At 37.6% G+C, this 24,787-nt stretch overlaps 1 long non-coding RNA gene across 3 annotated transcripts; it reads right to left on the bottom strand.

The window, feature by feature from the left end:
• Nucleotides 1-14,236: 14,236 nt before the first annotated feature.
• Nucleotides 14,237-17,077, bottom strand: LOC308093341. 3 transcript variants are annotated; one of them, XR_013933881.1, is made up of 8 exons: nucleotides 16,963-17,067; nucleotides 16,597-16,650; nucleotides 15,791-15,857; nucleotides 15,598-15,645; nucleotides 15,217-15,267; nucleotides 14,975-15,020; nucleotides 14,548-14,638; nucleotides 14,237-14,411 (listed from the first exon to the last, which is right to left on the bottom strand). It is a non-coding gene; the product is annotated as an uncharacterized lncRNA (long non-coding RNA). The 3 variants fall into 3 exon arrangements; XR_013933882.1 differs by having other exon boundaries at nucleotides 15,217-15,264; XR_013933880.1 differs by lacking the exon at nucleotides 16,597-16,650 and having other exon boundaries at nucleotides 16,963-17,077.
• Nucleotides 17,078-24,787: the final 7,710 nt, after the last annotated feature.

Below are 24,787 nucleotides of genomic sequence, written 5' to 3'. Positions count from 1 at the left end.
CTCCAGAGATTGACTCCTGATGTATGACCATGGCACATGGAGTGGTCCATAGTTGGCTGACCACAGTGCACACAACAGGCCAATGGAACTCCTGATCCATGGCAGACATGTTTTCTTCAAAAACCCCATACATTGTTCAATATGTAACCAGGTAGACCTGTTACTATGGCAGCATCAGCCAGGTGCTCCTCGTTTCAAATTAAGGGTGGGGTTTATTGTCACAGGAGATAAAAGGGCTGGGCTGCTTTCATTCAGGAGATCCCCTAGCTTGCTATAAGGTTGGTGTACCTGAGGAGGACAAGAGCTGGAAGGCATGGCTTTTCTAAATGTATCGGCATATAGGCCGCCTGGTAAATTAGTAAGTATGGTACAAAGTATGCCCTTATTCCATGCTGCTGTGCTCCTTCTCCTCCTCTGTTACGCCAGCCCAATATATGGTATTGTATGTGTTGGTTATTTATATGATTGTGGTGTTTTAGTCTAGTGTGTATTTTAAAAGCTTGAATACTTTATGTACATGAAGGAATGTTGGATATTCATGAAGGATGTTTATTTAGGAAAATAATAAACAGCCTTTTTTTATAAAGTCACTTTGTCTTATTTCCATGCTCATCCTTGGTTAAACGAACCTGTGCATTGCATTGTTAAAGAGGACCTTCCCTCTAGAAAAAGGTGGCGTAGTCTAGTAGGCATTGTATATTTAATTATTATTATTCCCTTTAAAAAGCCCCCCCTGCTACAAATAGATTCGTCCTCATTACAGTTCTCAATAGGTCTTTTAACAGTTTTCAAAAAGCAGCTCCTCACTGAGACCAGCCACATGACATACCTCTTTTTCAGAAATGTTTTTACTCCCAATATTTTTATACACACCTGCTTTTGAGAGTCATCTAGACATTTGTAGGGGAAAAGGCCACCATACGCATCTTCACACAGATTAACATAAATATTTTTACTGGACATTTCAGACCAATATTTAAACGTGCAAATGTGCTTACTAACTCACCATACATAATATTAAAATTAGGCACAGAGCTCCTTGCACAACCCTTCTGATTGTTCCAACTCAAGGCCTCACCTATCCACAAAGCTCTTCTTCATAAACCGGATGCTACATTTTTACCAAGCCCTCCATCCTTTAATTTTTAATACATTTGTAACCTCCCTAGTAATAGTTCCCCATATAAAGTTAACTAATATTTTAGTTCTGTATCTATCTATCTGTATGTCAATCAGTATGCAGATGTTTAACATCTGCGCAACATGTTGCTCTGGGTATTGAAATGAAAGTCAAGACATTGTTGGTAGTTCAAGAATTAAACTCATTCACATGCTATGTAAAAGAAGAACAAAATCACTGGAATAATGTCATTCATTAGTAAACACTCCCACTCAAAACCCAGAATTCAGCACATTTTCTAAAACAAAAAAGGGTGGCATGACAGCGTATCATTGTAATGTCCACCAAACACACTTGTTTTCAAAGCGAAGTAACATTTTGTTATCTAAACGGACAATTCCACAGAAGAACTTGATCAATAGCTGAAACTCAAAATTCACTTTTGCCTCATCACAAAGAAGTGAGTGAAATCTGTCGAAACAAAAGACATTGGAACTTGCATCTATGTAAATGTGTCTCTGATGATGACCCATCATTACACTGTCTTTTGTTACGAGCCTTTCACATTTCACACACACACACACACACACACACACACACACACACACACACACACACACACACACACACACACACACACACACACACACACACACACACACATCATTAAACTACACACTGCAGGTATGTCTCTTGCACACACAACATCAATCTACACACTGCAGGTATGTCTGTTGCACACACACAGCCGCAATCAACTCTTAGATCCTATTTTTTATATCTGGACTCTAGAGTTTTAATACCAACCCTTGACAGCCCATACATCCAAACAGAAAAGTCCTATCTGATTGTATTAAACACATTTAAACTCACCAAAAATATAGCAAAAATACTTTCAATACAAAGATGGCATCAACCATGGCTTCAGCATTTTTGGTCTGGAGTCAAAATGACCCATCATTACACTGTCTTTTGTTACGAGCCTTTCACATTTCACACACACACACACACACACACACACACACACACACACACACACACACACACACACACACACACACACACACACACACACACACACACACACACACACACACACATCATTAAACTACACACTGCAGGTATGTCTCTTGCACACACAACATCAATCTACACACTGCAGGTATGTCTGTTGCACACACACAGCCGCAATCAACTCTTAGATCCTATTTTTTATATCTGGACTCTAGAGTTTTAATACCAACCCTTGACAGCCCATACATCCAAACAGAAAAGTCCTATCTGATTGTATTAAACACATTTAAACTCACCAACATTGTAGCTGCAAAGAAATCTTGAACGATCCTCTTACTATCTGCAAAGTTTTTGTTTCATAAAAATCCGCCATAGACATGTTATGAGCTTTTCTGTCAATAAATTCAGAACGTGATTTCCATTTGGTAACTCTAGATGGAGCCGCACCGTTCCCATGTGAATCCTGAGATTCACATCCTGATTCTCACTGTTCTATTATAGCAGCTGTTCATTTTGTTAACATATCGTTGCTGTCGGGCAGAAACCTTGTATCTCCATATGTTAACCTTTTGAAGTGATTTGTTCTCGTAAATTATTGTCCACCTGGTTTCCACCTGACAGCAACAATATTATACCTACTTGTGTCATCTATTTTAGGGTCATACATCTGTTATCAAACTGATTGGCTGTTTCTAATATGCAATAAAAATACTGCTTGCTGAGGTTCTTTCATTTTGAGATTAGATTCATTATTGTTTAAAAAAATCCTTATTTATGTCACAAAGTCCTTATTATTGAAGTCCTTATTTATGTCACAAAGTCCTTATTATTAAAGTTTGTATGTGTGTCTTACCAAAGTCCACATTATCAAAGTGTGTGCTGTATTCCTTCATTCCAGATCAGTGTGTGGAGTCCAGTCTGCAGGTGAAGATCACTTCTCCAGCCAGGACTGTTTCTATTAAACAGGAACCTGAAGACCACCTGGATCTCAGTAAGTTTCAAGCACACTCTCTTTATTTATTTTATTGGTGAAAGTAGGCCGGTACTGAGGGTGTAAAGTTGAACCGATATGAATTGGTTATCGATTTTAGCATTAACAATGTGACTACATTGATGCACGGACCGCTGCATCAATCTAAATGTACCATGAATCAGACGATGGTTCAGTTGTGGGCAAAGAGTAATCTGTTGATACTTATTCCAGCCACAACTCTGCACTGAGGTACTGCAGTGGATGTACAAGATTCAAACATTTTATAGAGTCTCATTGTATCTTTTTCGTAGACTTCCTGCATGTCCCTGTGTGTAAAGAGGAGGTTTCCCCTGAAGAGGAGAGGAGCCCCAGTCTGCTTCAGGAAGAACCACAACCTCCACAGATTAAAGAAGAACAAGAGGAGCTACTTCAAAGACCAGAAGAGGCTGGTGGGTCAACGTTGACATTACTAGCTGTGAAAAGTGAAGATGATGATACGATACGATACGATACGATACGATACGATACAACTTTATTGTCAGTTTTCACTGAAATTTGTTTTGTGTCCAAGACGTCACCGTTTCAAGATACAGACAGGACATACACAATACATTACAGGACTCACATCACAGTAGCAGACAGAAACAAGAACAATAGAACATCCTCTTGGCTTACCGATATTGGTTTAAAAGCAGAACAGACTGGTGTACAAAAGAGTTCTTTAGCCTGTTTTTCTTATATTCTGGGACTCCAAAACGCCTCCTGGAGGGCAACAGTCGATATTCATCATTTAAGACATGTAAGGGGTCAGAGGAGATGCTCTTCGCCAGTCTAAGCATGCTATTGATCTGGGCTTCTTTAAAGGAACGTAACACAGCCTCAACTGGCCTACCAACAATTTTAGCGCAGATCTTAATTTGGCTATACAGTTTGTTCTTATATACCACTGGTAGGCTGTTAAACCAGGCCGTGCTACAGTACAACATCACAGTTTGAACAACAGACGTGTAGAAAAGAGACAAGATCTGACTGCTAGCACCAAACGATCTAAGTCGGCGTAGATCGTTTGGTGCTAGCAGTCAGATCTTGTCTCAAGATCATTTGTCTGATGAAAACAGAGAGACAGAGCCTGTAGCCAGCACCTCAACTGAACACATGAAAACACAAGCTGATGTAGAGGACTGTGGAACATCACAACCAACTAGTGATGACCAGCTCCTCTCTTCACACTGTTCTGAATCAGACACTGAAGACAGTGACGACTGGGAGAAGACTAGGGCAGATCAGTCAGCTTTAAACACACTGAAATCACACAAGACACAACATGTGGGAGGACAGCGAAAGCTGTCCCAAGACCTGAAATCACAGAAACAAACTCATACAGACAAAAAGCCATTTTCTTGTACAGTATGTAGTAAAGGCTGTGTTAGCAAAAGTCATCTTAAAATACACATGATGACTCATACAGGCGAAAGGCCCTTTTCTTGTACAGTTTGTGGTAAAGGCTTTGTTAGCACAAGCGATCTAAAAACACACATGAGGACTCATACAGGCGAAAAGCCCTTTTCTTGTACAGTATGTGGTAAAGGCTTTAATCAGAAAAATACTATTAAAAAACACATGATAACTCATACAGGTGAAAAGCCCTTTACCTGTACAGTTTGTGGTAAAGGCTGTGTTTACAAGGGTAATCTAAAAACACACATGATGACTCATACAGGTGAAAAGCCCTGTACCTGTACAGTTTGTGGTAAAGGCTGTCTTAGCACAAGTCATCTTAAAAAACACATGATGACTCATACAGGTGAAAAGCCCTTTTCTTGTACAGTTTGTGGTAAAGGCTTTAATCAACAGTGTAGTCTAAAAACACACATGAGGACTCATACAGGTGAAAAGCCCTCTACCTGTACAGTTTGTGGTAAAGGCTGTCTTAACACAGGTCATCTTAAAATACACATGATGACTCATACAGGTGAAAAGCCCTTTACCTGTACAATTTGCGGTAAAGGCTGTGTTCACAAGGGTCATCTAAAAACACATATGATGACTCATACAGGTGAAAAGCCCTATACCTGTACATTTTGTGGTAAAAGCTTTGCTAGCACAAGTAATCTAAAAACACACATGAGGACTCATACAGGTGAAAAGCCCTGTACCTGTACAGTTTGTGGTAAAGGCTGTCTTAGCACAAGTAATCTAAAAACACACATGATGACTCATACAGGTGAAAAGCCCTGTACCTGTACAATTTGTGGTAAAAGCTTTGCTAGCACAAGTAATCTAAACAAACACATGAGGACTCATACAGGGGGGAAGCCTTTAGTTGAAGTTAGTCACACACAGACACACATATGATCATTCAGTCTAATCCAGGATGTCAATGACAAGGATACTAAAGCAGAGGAATCTCATAATCTGACAATATCAACACGACTGAATAAACATTATTTGTTTCTGTATATAGATGTTTGATTTATCTTATTTTCCATTTAACATGATGTAATTTCAATTGCTTGTTTTTTATAATCTTCTATTATTCCCTCCAGCCTATAGGTTATTGGTAGAACAACATGAGCACCACTGTCTGTCCACATTTGTCGGGATTAAAACGAGTCTTGTTCATTATTATTTTCATTGATATGCATAATGGTGCAGTAAAGTGCTGACAAGCTGCTGGTTTTGTGTAGCTGTTCACTGTGTGTTGACACGTGTGTTGTTTGTATTGTTAAATTATCATAGTACATATTTGGTAGATGTCTGAGACAGCTGACAGTTGACTTAGTTTACTTTTACGGAATTGTTTTTACAGATTACTTATTTACATTTACTCCGTTTTTTTTTAACTCAAAGAAACACTTTAATACCTGGGAAAATAAATGTTGATAATGTTTTTGGTTGTTTGATTTAATAAAGGTTTCACCACTGTATGTCCTCTATGTGTGCTTTATCATTACAGCAATGTTAGCCTTTATACCTTGTATACTTGTATTACTACAGGGTACATGAGGAAGTATTCATTTTACAGTCTGCATACATTGTATTATTATTATTATTATTATTATTATTATTATTATTATTATTATTATTATTATTATTATTACTATTATTATTTTATGCTATGTGGAAACAAGACCCCAGGACTTTTTTTGTGTTATGCTTTTAGCCTTAAAGGAGGAGTTCACCCACAAAATGACTTATTTTCTATCAATTGGATTCTTTTTTGTTTTTGTCACATTCCTAAGCTAATAATTTGATTCCCGTCTCCTACCGGCTAATGTATCCGGTAGGAGACACAAAGTAGATTATTTGTGTCTCCTACCGTAAATACACACGGTCTTCAAATTATTGTCTTAGGAATGCCACAAAAACAAAAATAAATCCATGAAATCAAGGCTTCATGGGGTGTGTAATTGATAGAAAATAAGTCATTTTTTGGGTGAACTCCTCCTTTAATGTCTTACAGTAGGTGGCCAGTGACTTTGACCAGTTTCTCTTTCAAAACCTTTGCATCATGCATGTCACACAAACAGAATGCGATGCGTTTTGTTGATATAACAAGTTTGTTCATATAGAGCAGGGTCTTCAACAGGGGGTCCGGGACCCCTAGGGGGTCTTCAGAGTTACTAAAGGGGGGCCACCAAATCTTTGAGTGATAGGATTTCTTTTTTACATTAACACCTTCAACCTTAGAATCCCTATTCTGAGGGGAAATAGCCGAAAATAGCAGATCTACGAGCTCGGCGTTGTGAGCTTGTAGATCTTCTATTTTCGGCAAAGAGGTTTGGTGTAGAAGGAAAAAAGAGCATATCAAGTACAGAGCCAACGATTGAAGTATTGACTTGAGGGTTTAAGTGAAATAAACAAAAAACATTAGTTCACACAACACTGTTGAAATCTATGAAAAGGTTTAATCTGCAACACACTTTTATACAATATGTAGAGGGGGTCCCTGCTTCATCTCTCTCTCAGCTAGGGGGTCCTTGGCCTGAAAAGGTTGAAGACCCCTGATATAGAGTCCTATCCACAAATCCACCATTTAACTTCCACAATCCACATGATCCAAACCATTGGTGTTGTGTTTGTGCCGCATTCTGTGTGTGTGACATGATGATGATGCAAAGGTTTTGAAAGTGAAACTGGTCAAAGTCACTGGCCACCTACTCTACGTTAATACCAAGTGCTTACATTTCTGTCTAATAAAGTATTCAATCAATCAAAACATACTATATGTTTGATCAACCGTATAGATCAATAACGCTGACAGACTGAGGTCAATGAGATCAAAGAGACTGATGTGTCAGTCAACCGCAGACAAGACAGCAACATAAATCCATGGCTTAAGAGAGGGGACTTTCTGGGAAATGTGGCTTTACTGTGTGTTGTTGTGAAACAGGTGTGTTCATTGTAAGCCACTGGATAAAAAACCTCAAAAGAGAAGGAGAAAAAAAGAGCGTGTTTCAAATTGTGTTGATGTCTGCGCTCGGTGCATGACCTGCAGGATGTCAGGACACTCGCTGCTTCCACCTGCCAACACTATGTATTCACACACAGACGGACAGATAACAGGCTGAATGAGACAGGAGGGAAACTAGAAGCACAGGTCTCCGCCAGGCCAGGTAGTCAATCTCAGCCAATCAGGATGAAACATGAAAAATCGGACAGGTCGATCTTGATCACATGACTATAGAGATACACACCCTCATTTATCAACGCAGTGTATAAACCGGCGTATATTTTTCCATATATTCGGCCGTACGCCAACGTCGAAGTCACATTTATCAACGAATCCTACACAGCCGATCCGAGCGTACATTTGGTCCCTGCCTTGATAAATCTCACGTCTGAAAACGAGCGTCATATAAATAACACGCCCTTAAATATTCTGGAAACACCCTGATTTTACGACATGAAGAACCTAAAGGAAAGACAGTTTCGCCGACTCGCCTCGCTGCCTGTCAAGTCACACGCCTGCCTCTCTCTCTCTCTCTCTCTCTCTCTCTCTCTCTCTCTCTCTCTCTCTCTCTCTCTCTCTCTCTCTCTCTCTCTCTCTCTCTCTCTCTCTCTCCCTCTCCCCCCCCCCCCCTACATGAATTACATATTATGATAACAATCACATCACCATGAATGGAATACGTTTGCATATTAATTTATTTACCCCATATCAAGCAGTGCGCGTTCGAGTTACACTAAAATAAAGCAGTCAGACTCGGCCAGCCAGGCTGCAGTGATTCCGTGCCGCCACGTTAATAAGAGATTGGAGCGTCGGGTTTATATCCTTAACCCAGCCAGGTTGTAGTCTTCATAACTCTCTATGACATAACTCCATAACATAGGACAAGCTACTGTAAGTTTGTACACCTCACTGTCCATGAAAAGATCATCGGGAGTCCCGAAAATGCGCTCGCAGAAGCGCTGTATATTTTGAAAATAGCAGATCTACAAGCTCACAACGCGCCGTACGCCCATTATTTGGGCTGCTCCGTGTTGATAAATGAGGGCCAATGTGTACTGATTTGCGTGATGTTTGGACAAAATCTCTAATAGCAAAAATAAATGTTTTGCAAAAATCTGCCTCCTGGTGGTGCTATAACCGGCCAATGTGAAGTTTACAGTAATCGGCCGCTGCATGCGTAATATTAAAAAAAAAGTATTGAAAAGATCTGCCTAATGGTGGCGCTATTACAAGTCGATGTGAAAAACTTATGGAAACTGGTTCTGCTCTGGCCTCCATACGTGCACAGTTGATCGGTCCAACGGTGCCGGAGATTAGCTGCTCACAGACAGACGGACGAACACACGCACACACAAGGACGCACACAAGGACGCACAGACGGACATTGGCCGAGACATAGTCATAGTCTCGGCCAAACCGGCTTAGCGGAGACAACAAAGAGAAAGGAGATAGAGAGAGAGAGAGAGAGAGAGAGAGAGAGAGAGAGAGAGAGAGAGAGAGAGAGAGAGAGAGACGGAGAGAGAGACGGAGAGGGAGAGGAAGAGGAGACAAAAAAGAGGAATGGATAGAGGTAAACTGAGAGAGAGACAGACAGGACAGAGAAGATAAAGGCAGGTATAAATACAAAGAGGCACAAACACATGAAGGCTATTTCTTGGCAACTACATCAGAGCGTCCATACAGGCATCTGTGTGTGAAAACAAGAGAATAAGCTGCTCTCTCCCTCCTGGCATGGAGCTAAATACACCAGGATGGACACTGGAGATTATGTGTTATTCACCCCATGAATGGAGCTCCTCGAGGGACAATGTGCACATTAACCCATTTAGACCGGTAAAGCATCTGTGTCATTTTAAAGATTTCTTTGGGCTATTCAAAAAATAGCAGATCTACAAGCTCATAGCACGGCAATACTGAGGAACAACTAAATATAAAACCACCTGGAAAAGATATATCAATAATACACTTCAATAGTAGGAGCATGTATACAAATTATGGAAACATCAGGGATTACCTAGATAAACATAAAAAACCCTTCAATATTGTTGCTGTCTCTGAAACATGGTTTGACCCTGACAGGGGTATCAACTTTCCTCTTAAAGAGTATGAACTTAATTATAGGAACAGAGAAAAGAAAATAGGGGGTGGAGTTGCCCTGTATATGGACATCAACCTAAAATATGAAGTGATAGAAAATATGTCTATTGTTATTGATAATGTGCTAGAATGTATTGTAATGTATGTAATATACTATTGAGATATGTAGAGAAAAACATAAAAATATTATTGTCAGCTGCATCTACAGAGCTCCTGGGACTGACATTGACATATTTACAAAACTATGGAAAGTGTGTTTTCCAAATCCCACCAGAAAGTCATTTTTATCTGTGGTGACTATAATTTGAATGTATTAAATTCACAAAAGCATAAATACATAGATACATTTATTGATAATATGTATAGCATTAATCTATATCCATTAATAACAAGACCTACTAGAATAACTACAAACTCAGCAACACTAATTGATAACATATAAATTAATTTGGAAATAACATAGAGAGGGGGGTATTAGTGACAGACATTACAGATCACCTGCCAATATTTGCTATATATAAGTGTGAATATGAAAATAAAGATATAGCAGCTATACCTAGATATAAACGACTAATAACAGAAGAGACCATTGCAGCCCTAAGGCAGGATCTGCTGGCTCAGAACTGGAACATCATATATAATGAAGATGATACTAATATAGCATATAATATATTCATTAGTATATTTGGGGAACTGTTTGACAAAAACTGCCCTACTCAGAGATGTAAAGAAAAGAAAATAGAGACAAAGAAACCGTGGATTACGCATAAATAAAAAAATGCCTGTAACAAAAAGAATACATTATATAAGGAATACATAAGACATAGAACTGTAGATAATGAAAATAAATATAAAAGATATAAAAATAAATTAACTCATTTTATAAAAGCAAGTAAAAAAGATTATTATAATAACTTATTAGAAAACCATAAAAATAATATAAAGGGATTATGGAGTATTCTGAACAGAATCATAAAAAAAGGATCACTGTCCACAAACTATCCGCAAACCTTCATTGACAATGGTAAAACAATAACCAATCTAAACGAAATAGCAAATGGCTTCAATCACTTCTTTGTTAATATAGGACCCACACTTGCAAATGAAATAAAAACCGCAAGACCAGAGGAAAATGTGCCTGCCGATGAATGGGGTTTCTGCAACCCTAACTCTATGTTTTTGAGAGCTGTGGAGGAACAGGAAGTTATGGAAATTGTTGGAAACTGCAAAAATAAGACTTCCACTGACTGTAATGACCTAAGCATGTCACTTGTCAAAAAAATTATGGACACCGTAGTAAAACCATTTACCTTCATATGCAACTCATCTTTCAGAAATGGCATATTCCCAAATAAAATGAAAAAGGCAAAAGTTATCCCAGTTTACAAAGCAGGCAATAAACAGCATTTCACCAACTACAGACCAATTTCCTTGCTCTCACAGTTCTCAAAGGTATTGGAGAAATTATTTGTGGACAGGTTAGATCACTTTGTAGAAAAAAATTACTTACTAACAGAGAGCCAATACGGTTTTAGAGCCAACAGATCTCCCGCAATGGCATTGATTGAACTAACAGAAGAAATAATAAAAAACATAGATTCAAAGATGTACACGGTTGGAGTCTTTGTAGACTTAAAAAAATCCTTTGACACAACAGACCACACTATCCTTATAAGGAAAATGGTAAAATATGGTTTCAGAGGGGTGGTGTCAAATTGGCTTGAAAGCTACATACAAAACAGAGAACAAATTGTACAACTTGGAGAATGCAAATCCAGAAGCCTGAACATTATGTGTGGAGTCCCCCAAGGGTCAGTTTTGTGTCCCAAACTGTTTAACTTATACATCAATGATTTGTGCTCAGTGTCAAGTGTATTGAAGTGTGTACTATTTGCTGATGATACTAACATGTTCTGTACTGGGGAGGACATCCAGCAGCTTATGAAGGTCTTAACAATAGAAATGAGCAAATACAAACTCTGGTTTGACAGAAATAAATTATCTCTAAACCTAAATAAAACAAAATGTATGGTCTTTGGAAACCGCCAGATAAAAATAGATATCCAGTTGATAATAGATAATAATATAATAGAAAGAGTATATGAAAATAAATTCTTGGGAGTGATCCTAGACCATAAACTCTGCTGGAAACCCCATATAGAACATGTGAGGAAAAAAATGGCAAAGAGCATAGCAATCATAAGTAAGGCAAGATACAAACTTAATCCCAGCTCATTACATACCCTGTACTGTGCAATGATATTACCCTATTTATATTACTGCTCAGAGGTATGGGGTGACACATACAAATCAACCATAAATTCATTAATCATAATTCAAAAAAGAGCAATAAGAGTAATAAATAATGCAGGATATCGGGACCATACACATATATTGTTTCTTCAATCACATCTTTTGAAGTTCAAGGATATGGTCATCTTTAAAACACTACAGGTCATGTATAAAGCAAGATATAATCAATTACCGGGAAATGTACGAAGCAAATTTTTGGATAAAGAGGGGGGATATAACCTCAGAGGACCACTGAACTTCAAGAAACATGTGATGAAAACAGATCTTAAAATAATGTGTATCTCTTCTTATGGAGCCACCCTATGGAATGGGTTAGAGGATGAATTAAAATATTGTGAAAACATACATAAATTCAAAGTTAGACTAAAGAGATCTATTTTCGATAGGTACAGAAGGGAAGAAGAGCTTGATTGAAAGTATGATGTAGTGTTATATAATTACATTGTATAATTATATTAGACAGTAGAAATGGTTATAATATTGTAATTGCTGTATTGTTATATCATATTATATCATAACATATTATATTAAATGATGTGTTGGGATATGTTGTGTTATATATTTGCAATTATACTATATACTATTATATTGTTACTATACTATTGCTATTGTAATATTGAATTATATTATAATATACAACATACTATTGTATTATATTGGGATGTATATACCACATACCATGTATATATGTACATATATATATGTATATATAAATAATTTATACGTAAGTAACCCACTGAGCATTTTTCGGGCTATTAGACGTTTAAATGACGTCTAAACGTCACCTAGCCGTCTAGGCTAAATCCGGTTTATGAGTGGTCTAGAATTGAAAGTTTTTTCAACGTCTAAACCTAGCCTAGACGTTATTTCAACGTCGTTTGGACGGCTAGATATAAATATATAACCGTTCAAATGACGTTGAAAGAACGTCTAGGCTTAGCCTAGACGTCGAAAAAACTTTCATTTTTAGACCACTCATAAACCGGATTTGGCCTAGACGTTATTTAGACGTCTAATAGACGCTCAGTGGGTTAAACCCTATTATAGACTATGAACGTTGTTTAGACGTCATGTAAACGTCTATTTAATAAGGATATTAATATACTTATAATTAAATCATATGTTTAAATAACATCTAAACAACTTGTAGGCAATATACACCTTTAAGATCTATCAAATTATTCACACGAAACCTATATTAATGCATTTAAATGCCTCAATTTTAATGCAGATCCAGGTTCTCTACAAAAACTACCTGATGGACCAAATTTTACCTGTTTTGCTTACCTTGGTAGTGGTGTAGTCCCATGATGTTCTGATAATTTGTTAACATTATGTTGTTATCTTTCTGGATCTTTTAAATAGGTTGCAGTGTGACACTAATGTCATGCTACTCTTTATTGTACCACTGGATAAAATCATGTTTCTTAATGTTAACGTTGATCTACTCTGAACATAACTATCCTTCAACTGTAATCACAATACATATTTCAACAAAAAAACATACCAAAGCTTGTACAATCGTTCTTTAATTTCTGCGCCTCTTAATGCTTTAAGCCATTAAGACCTGTCATGTTAGATTTTTAACACAGGGGTCTTGAACGTTTTCAGGCCAAGGACCCCCTAGCTGAGAGAGAGATGAAGCAGGGACCCCCATATCTATAACATTGTGTTGTATATTCATCTTTTTTTCCCCCTCTACACCAAACCTCTTTGCCAAAAATAGCAGATCTACAAGCTCACAACGCCTCGCAGCGCAAGGCGTTGTGAGCTTGTAGATCTGCTATTTTTGGCTAAAGCTCTCCTCAGAAAAAGAATGCTAGGGTTCAAGTGGTTAATGTAAAAAATATCATATCACACAAAGATCTGGCGGACCCCCTGTAGTAACTCTGAGGACCCCTTAGGGGTCCCGGACCCTCTGTTGAAGACCTCTGCTTTAACACATCTTATACTTGAGCTATTCAAAAATAGCAGATCTACAAGCTCATAGCACGGCACTCAGCGCTAGTCGATCTGCTATATTTTTGTTTTAACAATCTTGAACATTTTTGCAAATCTTTGAATGTATGTTTTTACGTCAAATCTTTGCTTTGCCTAGACTTGAGTTTAAATGCATATATATATTTATTCAAAGATTTACACTTTTTTTTTTAATCTTCAAAAAATAGAAGATCTACAAGCTCTTAGCGCGGCACAGAGTTCCGCACTATGAGCTTGTATATCTGCTATTTTTTGAATAGCCAAAGAAATGCGTTCCCTGTCTTAATGCGTTAAACAACAAGAAAAGACAAGTTTTAACAAAATGTTTTGACCAAATAATAACATTGGATTTGCTTCTTCTTCTTCTTGTATCCCTCTCCACCACTTCTACCAGGCGCCTGCTTGAAGTGGTCAGAGATGGCAGCGCTGACGAGGTTCTCCATTGTCTCTCTGAATGTCTTCTGCAGTCAAAACAATGACAAATAACTCTCAGACTGACAGTAGACATTACAGAGGTTATCTAGTATATGTCAGTCACACGTGTACAACGTGAATAAGCAATCAACAAATAACTAGCACTGACAAAGTTATTTTTACCATTGATGACAGATAGAAGGCAGTGCTTTTGAAAGCTCTCTCCTGCTGTCCATGCAAGTAGAAAGGACTCATCAGGCCATTGGTGAAAAGTCTGAAACAAAAAGAAAACGTGAAGCTAAATTGCAAAAAGAAAAACGGCACACTCTGCCAACCTGCAATGAAGACAATTATGTTGATATGAAACAGAAATAATACACTAACACAGTGGAATGTGATAAATAATTCCATTCTTACTTTTCTCCGACATGGGAAACTGAAATAAACAAACCATGTGACAGTCTGCCTGTGATTTAGAATGTGAGGCTATACTTTGGCTGGTGCAGATCTTAATAAACAACATTACTTGTTTTCAAGTTCAACATCATTATCTCTCCCCAATTAAACTTTTGACAGAGTAAGATGACTTCCAAACTTTATCAAAATGTACCTTTTGGAATCCTGTGACTTTCTCCTGGGAGTTCTGATAAGATTTCCTGTTGGTGAAAGACAAGGTAATTAGGCTACATGTCATACTTGCAACATCACCATTGAGGATTACTGTTATAGTCAATTGAAAGGTGGAGTAGAGTCCAGACATTTTCTTGGCCCAGATTATGGCTTCACTGTTGGGGGAGAGAAAACCCCCATTGAAACCCATTTTGCTCACTGCTACAGTCAATTGAAAGTTACCTTGTGTATTTCTGGATCTGATTTGGACCGGTGTGTAGCTTCAATGTTCTGCTGGGTGTGAAAACACATTGAAATTACACCTTCTTACACCATCAAGTCATGTATGATATATGCTGTGCTTTATCCACATTTTCATTGTGGAGTCCTAGTTTGTTCTGTTCAGGAGTAAGGCCCCCACAGTAGATGTACTGTTGTTGAAATACATAATATATTTTAATACATTTTTATTTTAATCTTCCGGCTAAACGTTCTGTTACACTCATTTTTTCTAGAGGACCTAAAGCATAGTAGTAGTAGTCCCAACGATAATACAGGCGGGTAAACAAACAAACAAAAACTGTCAAAATGTATTTAAAATGTTAATCATTCATGTGCAGTCACCTTGTGCAGTTCTTCCTCTTTTACGGCTGACCGGAGTTTTGTCAAGATCTACAGCAGAAAACGAAATGAAGGAATTAGAAAACTCTTAAGGTTTTGTTTTGACATTAATACTGATACAGGCTGTAATTTCCATCTACAATATATATATATTTAACATTGGGCTTAAATCAATTAACATAGCATTTAAATTTACCTGGTGTTGAGGTGTGTAGAGGGGCTGTCAAAACTGTCTTAGCTATGGGCACTGGGCAGTGATTCACCTGGGGAGGATAATTAGGCCAGATGTATATTATTGTAATGAACGAATATGACAATACTCCCAACATAAAAAGGACAAAATAACAAACAAATCTAACAGCACAGCTCCCACCAGCATAGAGTTATCTATAGCTTTAAGCCAGTCATCAGTCACCTGTATCAAAGCAGTATAAGTAGAGTGACCAGCTCTATAGGCATGTTGAGAATATGTTGCAAGCTTGTTTGAAACAAAACAAGCTTGAATTTGTGAATGCACAAACTTGTCCATGATTTTGCTCAAAACAGGTAAAATACTTATAGTTCTAGGTATAACCTAGATCTATAGGAATAACCTTAGCCTCCTTCCACATCTTTGGACATAGTAATATGACAGATAGGAGATGCTATATTCTCAGCACTTTAACACCCATATTATCTAGACCTTACTATCATAAGGAAAAGAGCAGAGTAACTGCTCCACAAATAGTTGCAAGGAGTTGCAGTCATTGTCGTGGAATAGCCAGATAGATAGATAGATAGATAAAATGTGACAAAAGTCACCAGTTTGCCACTTTTAGACATCACCTAGATTGAGAGCTGTAAATAAATGTAAATAGGCTACTGATTGATTTAAACAATATATTCAACACATGGCCCAACTCAAGGAAAGGTTAATAATGTTGTCTTACTAGTGGTGAGAAATAGCTAGATACATTGTTTTTAAGGCCAGTTACATGTAAAACTCACGAAATGTTTTTTTACCTGTGGTGTTTCATCTGATAGCACCATTATTATTGTTGTTCTTTGTCGGTTTTACTGGTACAGGTCGTTCAAAAAAAATAAAGAAAAAATAATACATTAATCAAACATTCCACAAGGTTCTGTAAAGTCTTAACTCCAGATTAAACCTTACACATATAAACGATTATTTTATTGTTAAAGTATTAAAATTTGTATTTAAACTCAAGTGATTGTACTTCGTTACGGTCCACCAGTAAAAAACATTGAATTGTGTTTGGGCAGAAGCTAGCTGGCAGCTAGTTGGCTAATGCTAACTAGTACATGACCAACTAACTATGTCAACACAAATAAACATCTCCTTCAAATAATGTATCCTTTAGCACTCACCTATGCAGTGTACTGAGTTCAGAATTAATGTTTTTTGCAATTCTGTTCTTTATAGTCTCTTCTGTTCAGTTTTCCGCTTGCCTTAGAACGCGTTGCTGACTTCCGTGTTGTTACAAAACCTCTCCAGGGGTTGCCACGTCTTGTGAGACCGCTAAGCAAAACCAATGTTGCCAAGTCTCGTGAAAGAAACAAGCAAAACGACCTCCAAACCCAATCTGCGGTTTACTGTAGAAAGTCTAGTGATGCGAGGTTAGCAGTTTACTGCTTGGCTTTCACTCGTTCTTCTGTATTTTATATTAGCCTATCACCATTAGTGCAAACTGCCTTTATTTGTTATATTTATACATATTAAAAAAATATATTTGCATATTATCACCATTATGCAAACTGCATTATTTCGCTGTAATAGTATTTCTAAACATATTAGCATCCTAATATGTACGTTTTCAAAAAACATGACTAAAACATAAAATGTATTTAATGATTTAAATATGGTCTAAATCTAAACGTTGATATATAGTTTTGATTTAAACGTCTAGATCAAGGCTAAATCTAAACTATACTGTACATTGATCAATAGTGACAATAGTGAGATATAATAATTTCTGAACCTAATGTTAGGTAAAAAATAAACCCTAAAATAAAGATTTTCAAACAACATGAATAAAAAATAAAAGTTTAGAAATGGTCTACATTTGAACGTTGATATATAGTTTTGATATAAACGTCTAGATCAAGGCTAAATCTAAACTATACTGTATATTGATCAATGGCTATTCAATTTATTTTTGTCCAATATTTGGAGATCAGTTATGCAACTTACAGTTGTTTTTTTTAATCAATATTTATGGAATAATTGTTTAAATTCAATCGGCTAGATTTGGTCTAGATATAGACCGAATCTAGACCATCTAATTTAGGTCTACAAAAAAAACGAACGTCTAAAAAACGACTATGGCTCACTGGGAAGTACGCCATGGGGCGTGCTTTGTGATTAAAACAATAATGAAGACTACAGGGCAGGGCCCGACAAGCCTAGTGCTTCTCCCTAGCCCCTTTTCAGACTCTTGGACACTACTGAGAAAATAATAATAATAATAATGAAATGTTATTTGTTATCATGTTTGTGCCCATTATCCGAAAATAAAAAAAAACTGAACTGAACTGAACTGAACTGAACTGAACTGAACTGAACTGAACTGAACTGAACTGAACTGAACTGAACTGAACTGAACTGAAATGTGGGGTCCTTGAAATTAGAGCGTTTGAGAATCACATGTAGATCAACGACAACCAAGTCTAGATTGGGGGATACTTGGATCTAATGACACACCTAAAGTGTGTGTAGATTATCTGTGCTGTGCCGGCCGGCACATTTGAAATGCAAATAAGACAACAATAAGGTGTATGTGTGTGTGTGTGTGTGTGTGTGTGTGTGTGTCTTTTGTCTTGGAGTGGAGAAAAACCTCCTCCCACCTCCTCCAGTTAACTGCAGTCAGGGACTATTTCAATGTAAAAGGCTCATAACAAAAGACACCTAGATGATGATGGGCCATCATCAGAGATATTTACATAGAGACAAGTTGACAATGTCTTCATCAACATGCTGACTGTTCTTCGCCAAAGAAAGCAAACCTCAAGATGTTAACAGTTTATTTATTATTTAGTTTAAGTCATCAAATTATTTTGGTCAATAAAACGGTCAGTTTAGATGATGAAAAAGGTTAGTCTACTGGTATGTGAATAAAATATAGTGATGATCTGTGTTGTTAATTTGGCAGGATGGGCGTTGGTTCCCACGCTACCCACGGCCCATCCTCTGCCCACTCTATATTTCTGTATAATCATTGCTATAGGCCAGTGGTTCTCAACTTGTGGGTCTAATTTTTGGGATGAAGTCACAATTTAAGGACTATTAAGACCTCGCAATGTGAGGCGTTGTGAGCATGTAGATCTGCTGTTTTCACAATATGTATTAATTATAACACAAGGTTCAGAACCACTGCTATAGACGACAGGGGTCTCTCCAGCTCTTCAGTAAAAAGTTAATAAACAAGTGTATTTGGTGAAAATAATTTGACAAAACTTAATTTGACACATTTGACTTAATTTGTAACCAACCTGAAAATGAACAGTTTATTAAAGACCTGGAGAGACCACTGTTACTGAACAAAAACTCTAAAGCAACATTCTAAAGACCAGACCGCACTAATGCAACTACATTGCAGTCATTTAGCAGACGCTTTTATCCAAAGCGACTTACAATAAGTGCATTCAACATAGGTAGGGAACAAAAACTACTAATCACCAGAAGTCTTAAGTGCATTTTCTGCAAAAACAAGCAACCAAGAGTATACCTAGCGCTAAGGTAAAAGTGCAATATATCAGCTACCTATTTCCTTAAACAGATGAGAGAAAATAGCAAAATCAAATGAGCAGGAGCTAAAACAAATAATTGTATCGACTAAACAAGATCCAATAAAACAATAAAACAAGCGTTCGTACAACTAGTTAACAACAAGTAGGCCAGGCAAAGAGGCAAAGAGGAACTAGTCGCAACTCCTTGCAACAAGACAGTTTTAAGAACAGTCCACACCAATTTAACTCTTTGCAACTGGGGATAATGGTTGCAAGGGGTAACATTGGTGTGGACTGGCCTTGAGACAAACGTGACGAAAATAGCCGATCTACAATGCTCACAATGCGTCACATTGCGACTTGTAGATGGGCTATTTTCAGTAAAGAGATTTGGTGCTGAGCTCAAAAAGGAGCAGACCTCTACTGCTTAATATAATTTCAACACCTCATCTACGTTTTATATATACTTTATTTGAAATTATTCAGGGTTTATAATGAATTGGCATTTAGATGACATGGTTATAAGCAATTGCATACAAAAATATAGCAAAAAGACGTTCAATACAAAGATGGCATCAACCATGGCTTCAGCATTTTTGGTCTGGAGTCAATTGTTTTTTTGTCTTTTTAGTTCAGTTTTATATTTGTTTAAAGACCACCTCTCCAGAGATTGACTCCTGATGTATGACCATGGCACATGGAGTGGTCCATAGTTGGCTGACCACAGTGCACACAACAGGCCAATGGAACTCCTGATCCATGGCAAAAAACCCATACATTGTTCAATAGATTCGTCCTCATTACAGTTCTCAATAGGTCTTTTAACAGTTTTCAAAAAGCAGATGTGCTTACTAACTCACCATACGTAATATTAAAATAAGGCACAGAGCTCCTTGCACAACCCTTCTGTTTGTTCCAACTCAAGGCCTCAACTATCAACAAAGCTCTTCTTTATAAACCGGATGCTACATTTTTACCAAGCCCTCCATCCTTTATTTTTTTATACATTTGTAACCTCCCTAGTAATAGTTCCCCATATGAAGTTAACTAATATTTTAGTTCTGTATCTGTCTATCTGTATGTCAATCAGTATGCAGATTTTTAACATCTGCGCAACATGTTGCTCTGGGTATTGAAATGAAAGTAAAGACATTGTTGGTAGTTCAAGAATTCATTCACATGCTATGTAAAAGAAGAACAAAATAACTGGAATAATGTTATTCATTAGTAAACACTCCCACTCTGTGTGCAGTGCTGACAAAACCCAGAATTCAGCACATTTTCTAAAACAAAAAAGGGTGGCATGACAGCGTATGTCCACCAAACACACTTGTTTTCACAGCAAAGTAACATTTTGTTATCTAAACTGACAATTCCACAGAAGAACTTGATCAATAGCTAAAACTCAAAGTTCACTTTTGCCTCATCACAAAGAAGTGAGTGAAATCTGTCATCATGGGTTTGCTTTCTTCGGTGAAAGAAAAACAGTCAACATGTTGATGTAACAAAAGACATTGGAACTTGCATCTATGTAAATGTTTCTCTGACGATGACCCATCATTACACTGTCTTTTGTTATGAGCCTTTCACATTTAAATGGACCCTGACTGCAGTGAACTGGAAGAATGTGAGGAGGTGGGAGGTGTTTCTCCTCTTCAAGATAAATGGTGGTGTTTTCACTCCAAATCTCCACTCTGTCCTCCTGCTCAGACTCCAGGACACACCACAGTTAAACTCTCAGGACTCACAGTGAGGGAGGACAGACTGTCTTTCCACAGCTCTATCTTCACTTACACACCTCTTCCACCAGGGGGCTAAAGGCCATAAAGGAGGTAAAAACGTGTCAAATGGAGTCTGTATGGCTGAAGATAAATGAACACATGACGTCGGTGGGAGAGGAGATATTGTGTGTTTTGGACAAACAGCAGCGTGGTGCTGATGTTTGTTGTGTGAAGCTTGTCAGAGTGTTTGTGTTGGAGCGCCTCAGTGCGGCTGCAGAGTTCATGTGCAACCTCTTCCAGAGAGAGATAGAGACACTAGAAACTCTGCTGGAGAAACAAAACAAACTGCTGGACATTGATTTTGATATGGACATCGATCTACACACTGCAGGTATGTCTGTTGCACACACAACATCAAACTACACACTGCAGGTAGTCTGTTACACACGCACAACATTAAACTACACATTGCAGGTATGTCTGTTGCACACACAATATCAAACTACACACTGCAGGTTGTCTGTTACACACACACACACCATTAAACTACACACTGCAGGTATGTCTCTTGCACACAACATCAAACTACACACTGCAAGTATGTCTGTCACACACACACACACACACACACTCACTCACACACACACACACACACACACACACACACACACACACACACAACATCAAACTACACACTGCAGGTTGTCTGTTACACACACACACCATTAAACTACACACTGCAGGTATGTCTCTTGCACACATAACATCAAACTACACACTGCAAGTATGTCTGTCACACACACACACACACACACACACACACACACACACACACACACACACACACACACACACACACACACACACACACAATGTCAATAAATTCAGTACGTGATTTCCATTTGGTAACTCTAGATGGAGCCGCACCGTTCCCATGTGAATCCTGAGATTCACATCCTGATTCTCACTGTTCTATTATAGCAGCTGTTCATTTTGTTAACATATCGTTGCTGTCGGGCAGAAACCTTGTATCTCCATATGTTAACCTTTGAAGTGATTTTTTTCTCGTAAATTATTGTCCACCTGGTTTCCACCTGACAGCAACAATATTATACCTACTTGTGTCATCTATTTTAGGATCATACATCTGTTATCAAACTGATTGGCTGTTTCTAATATGCAATAACAATACTGCTTGCTGAGGTTCTTTCATTTTGAGATTAGATTCATTATTGTTTTTAAAAAATCCTGATTTATGTCACAAAGTCCTTATTATTGAAGTCCTTATTTATGTCACAAAGTCCTTATTATTACAGTCCTTATTCACATCACATCAAAGTCCTTATTATTAAAGTTTGTATTTGTGTCTTACCAAAGTCCATATTATTAAAGTGTGTGCTGTATTCCTTCATTCCAGATCAGTGTGTGGAGTCCAGTCTGCAGGTGAAGATCAGTTCTCCAGCCAGGACTGTTTCTATTAAACAGGAACCTGAAGACCACCTGGATCTCAGTAAGTTTCAAGCACACTCTCTTTATTTATTTTATTGGTGAAAGTAGGCCGGTACTGAGGGTGTAAAGTTGAACCGATATGAATTGGTTGTCGATTTTAGCATTAACAATGTGACTACATTGATGCACGGACCGCTGCATCAATCTAAATGTACCATGAATCAGACGATGGTTCAGTTGTGGGCAAAGAGTAATCTGTTGATACTTATTCCAGCCACAACTCTGCACTGAGGTACTGCAGTGGATGTACAAGATTCAAACATTTTATAGAGTCTCATTGTATCTTTTTCGTAGACTTCCTGCATGTCCCTGTGTGTAAAGAGGAGGTTTGCCCTGAAGAGGAGAGGAGCCCCAGTCTGCTCCAGGAGGAACCACAACCTCCACAGATTAAAGAGGAACAAGAGGAGCTACTTCAAAGACCAGAAGAGGCTGGTGGGTCAACGTTGACATTACTAGCTGTGAAAAGTGAAGATGATGATGAAAACAGACAGACAGAGCCTGTAGCCAGCACCTCAACTGAACACATGAAAACACAAGCTGATGTAGAGGACTGTGGAACATCACAACCAACTAGTGATGACCAGCTCCTCTCTTCACACTGTTCTGAATCAGACACTGAAGACAGTGATGACTGGGAGGAGACTAGGGCAGATCAGTCAGCTTTAAACTCACTGAAATCACAAAAGACACAACATGTGGGAGGACAGCGAAAGCTGTCCCAAGACCTGAAATCACAGAAACAAACTCATACAGGCAAAAAGCCCTTTTCTTGTACAGTTTGTGGTAAAGGCTGTAATCAACAGGGTCATCTAAAAACACACACATGAGGACTCATAAAGGTGAAAAGCCCTTTTCTTGTACAGTTTGTGGTAAAGGCCATAATCAACAATGTAATCTAAAAACACACATGAGGACTCATACAGGTGAAAAGCCCTTTTCTTGTACAGTTTGTGGTAAAGGCTTTAATCAACAGGGTCATCTAAAAACACACATGAGGACTCATACAGGTGAAAAGCCCTTTTCTTGTACAGTTTGTGGTAAAGGCTTTAGTCAACAGTGTAATCTAAAAACACACATGATGACTCATACAGGTGAAAAGCCCTATACCTGTACAGTTTGTGGTAAAGGCTGTGTTAGCACAAGTCATCTTAAAAAACACATGATGACTCATACAGGTGAAAAGCCTCTAGTTGAAGTTAGTCACACACAGACACACATATGATCATTCAGTCTAATCCAGGATGTCAATGACAAGGATACTAAACAGAGGAATCTCATAATCTGACAATATCAACACGACTGAATAAACATTATTTGTTTGTGTATATAGATGTTTGATTTATCTTGTGTATGGATATTATTTTCCATTTAACATGATGTAATTTCAATTGCTTGTTTTTTTATAATCTTGTATTATTCCCTCCAGCCTATAGGTTATTGGTAGAACAACATGAGCACCACTGTCTGTCCACATTTGTCGGGATTAAAACGAGTCTTGTTCATTATTATTATCATTGATATGCATGCATAATGGTGCAGTAAAGTGCTGACAAGCTGCTGGTTTTGTGTAGCTGTTCACTGTGTGTTGACACGTGTGTTGTTTGTATTGTTAAATTATCATAGTACATATTTGGTAGATGTCTGAGACAGCTGACAGTTGACTTTGTTTACTTTTACGGAATTGTTTTTACAGATTACTTATTTACATTAACTCCGTTTTTTTTTACTCAAATAAACACTTTAATACCGGGGGAAATACATGTTGATAATGTTTTTGGTTGTTTGATTTAATAAAGGTTTCACCACTGTATGTCCTCTATGTGTGCTTTATCATTACAGCAATGTTAGCCTTTATACCATGTATACTTGTATTACTACAGGGTACATGAGTAAGTATTCATTTTACAGTCTGCATACATTGTATTATTATTATTATTATTTTATGCTATGTGGAAACAAGACCCCAGGACTTTTTTGTGTTATGCTTTTAGCCTTAAAGGAGGAGTTCACCCAAAAAATGATTTATTTTTTTATCAATTAGATATTTTTTTGTTTTTGTCGCATTTCTAAGCTAATAATTTGATTATGTCTTAGGAATGCCACAAAAAATAAAATAAATCCATGAAATCAAGGCTTCATGGGGTGTGTAATTGATAGAAAATAAGTATTTTTTTTGGGTGAACTCCTCCTTTAATGTCTTACAGTAGGTGGCCAGTGACTTTGACCAGTTTCTCTTT

This window comes from Gymnoscopelus braueri (genome assembly GCF_963280865.1).
Source record: "Gymnoscopelus braueri genome assembly, chromosome: 10".
Taxonomy (NCBI): domain Eukaryota; kingdom Metazoa; phylum Chordata; class Actinopteri; order Myctophiformes; family Myctophidae; genus Gymnoscopelus; species Gymnoscopelus braueri.
Note: the sequence above shows the minus strand (reverse complement) of the source record. Positions and strands in the feature narration are given on the sequence as shown.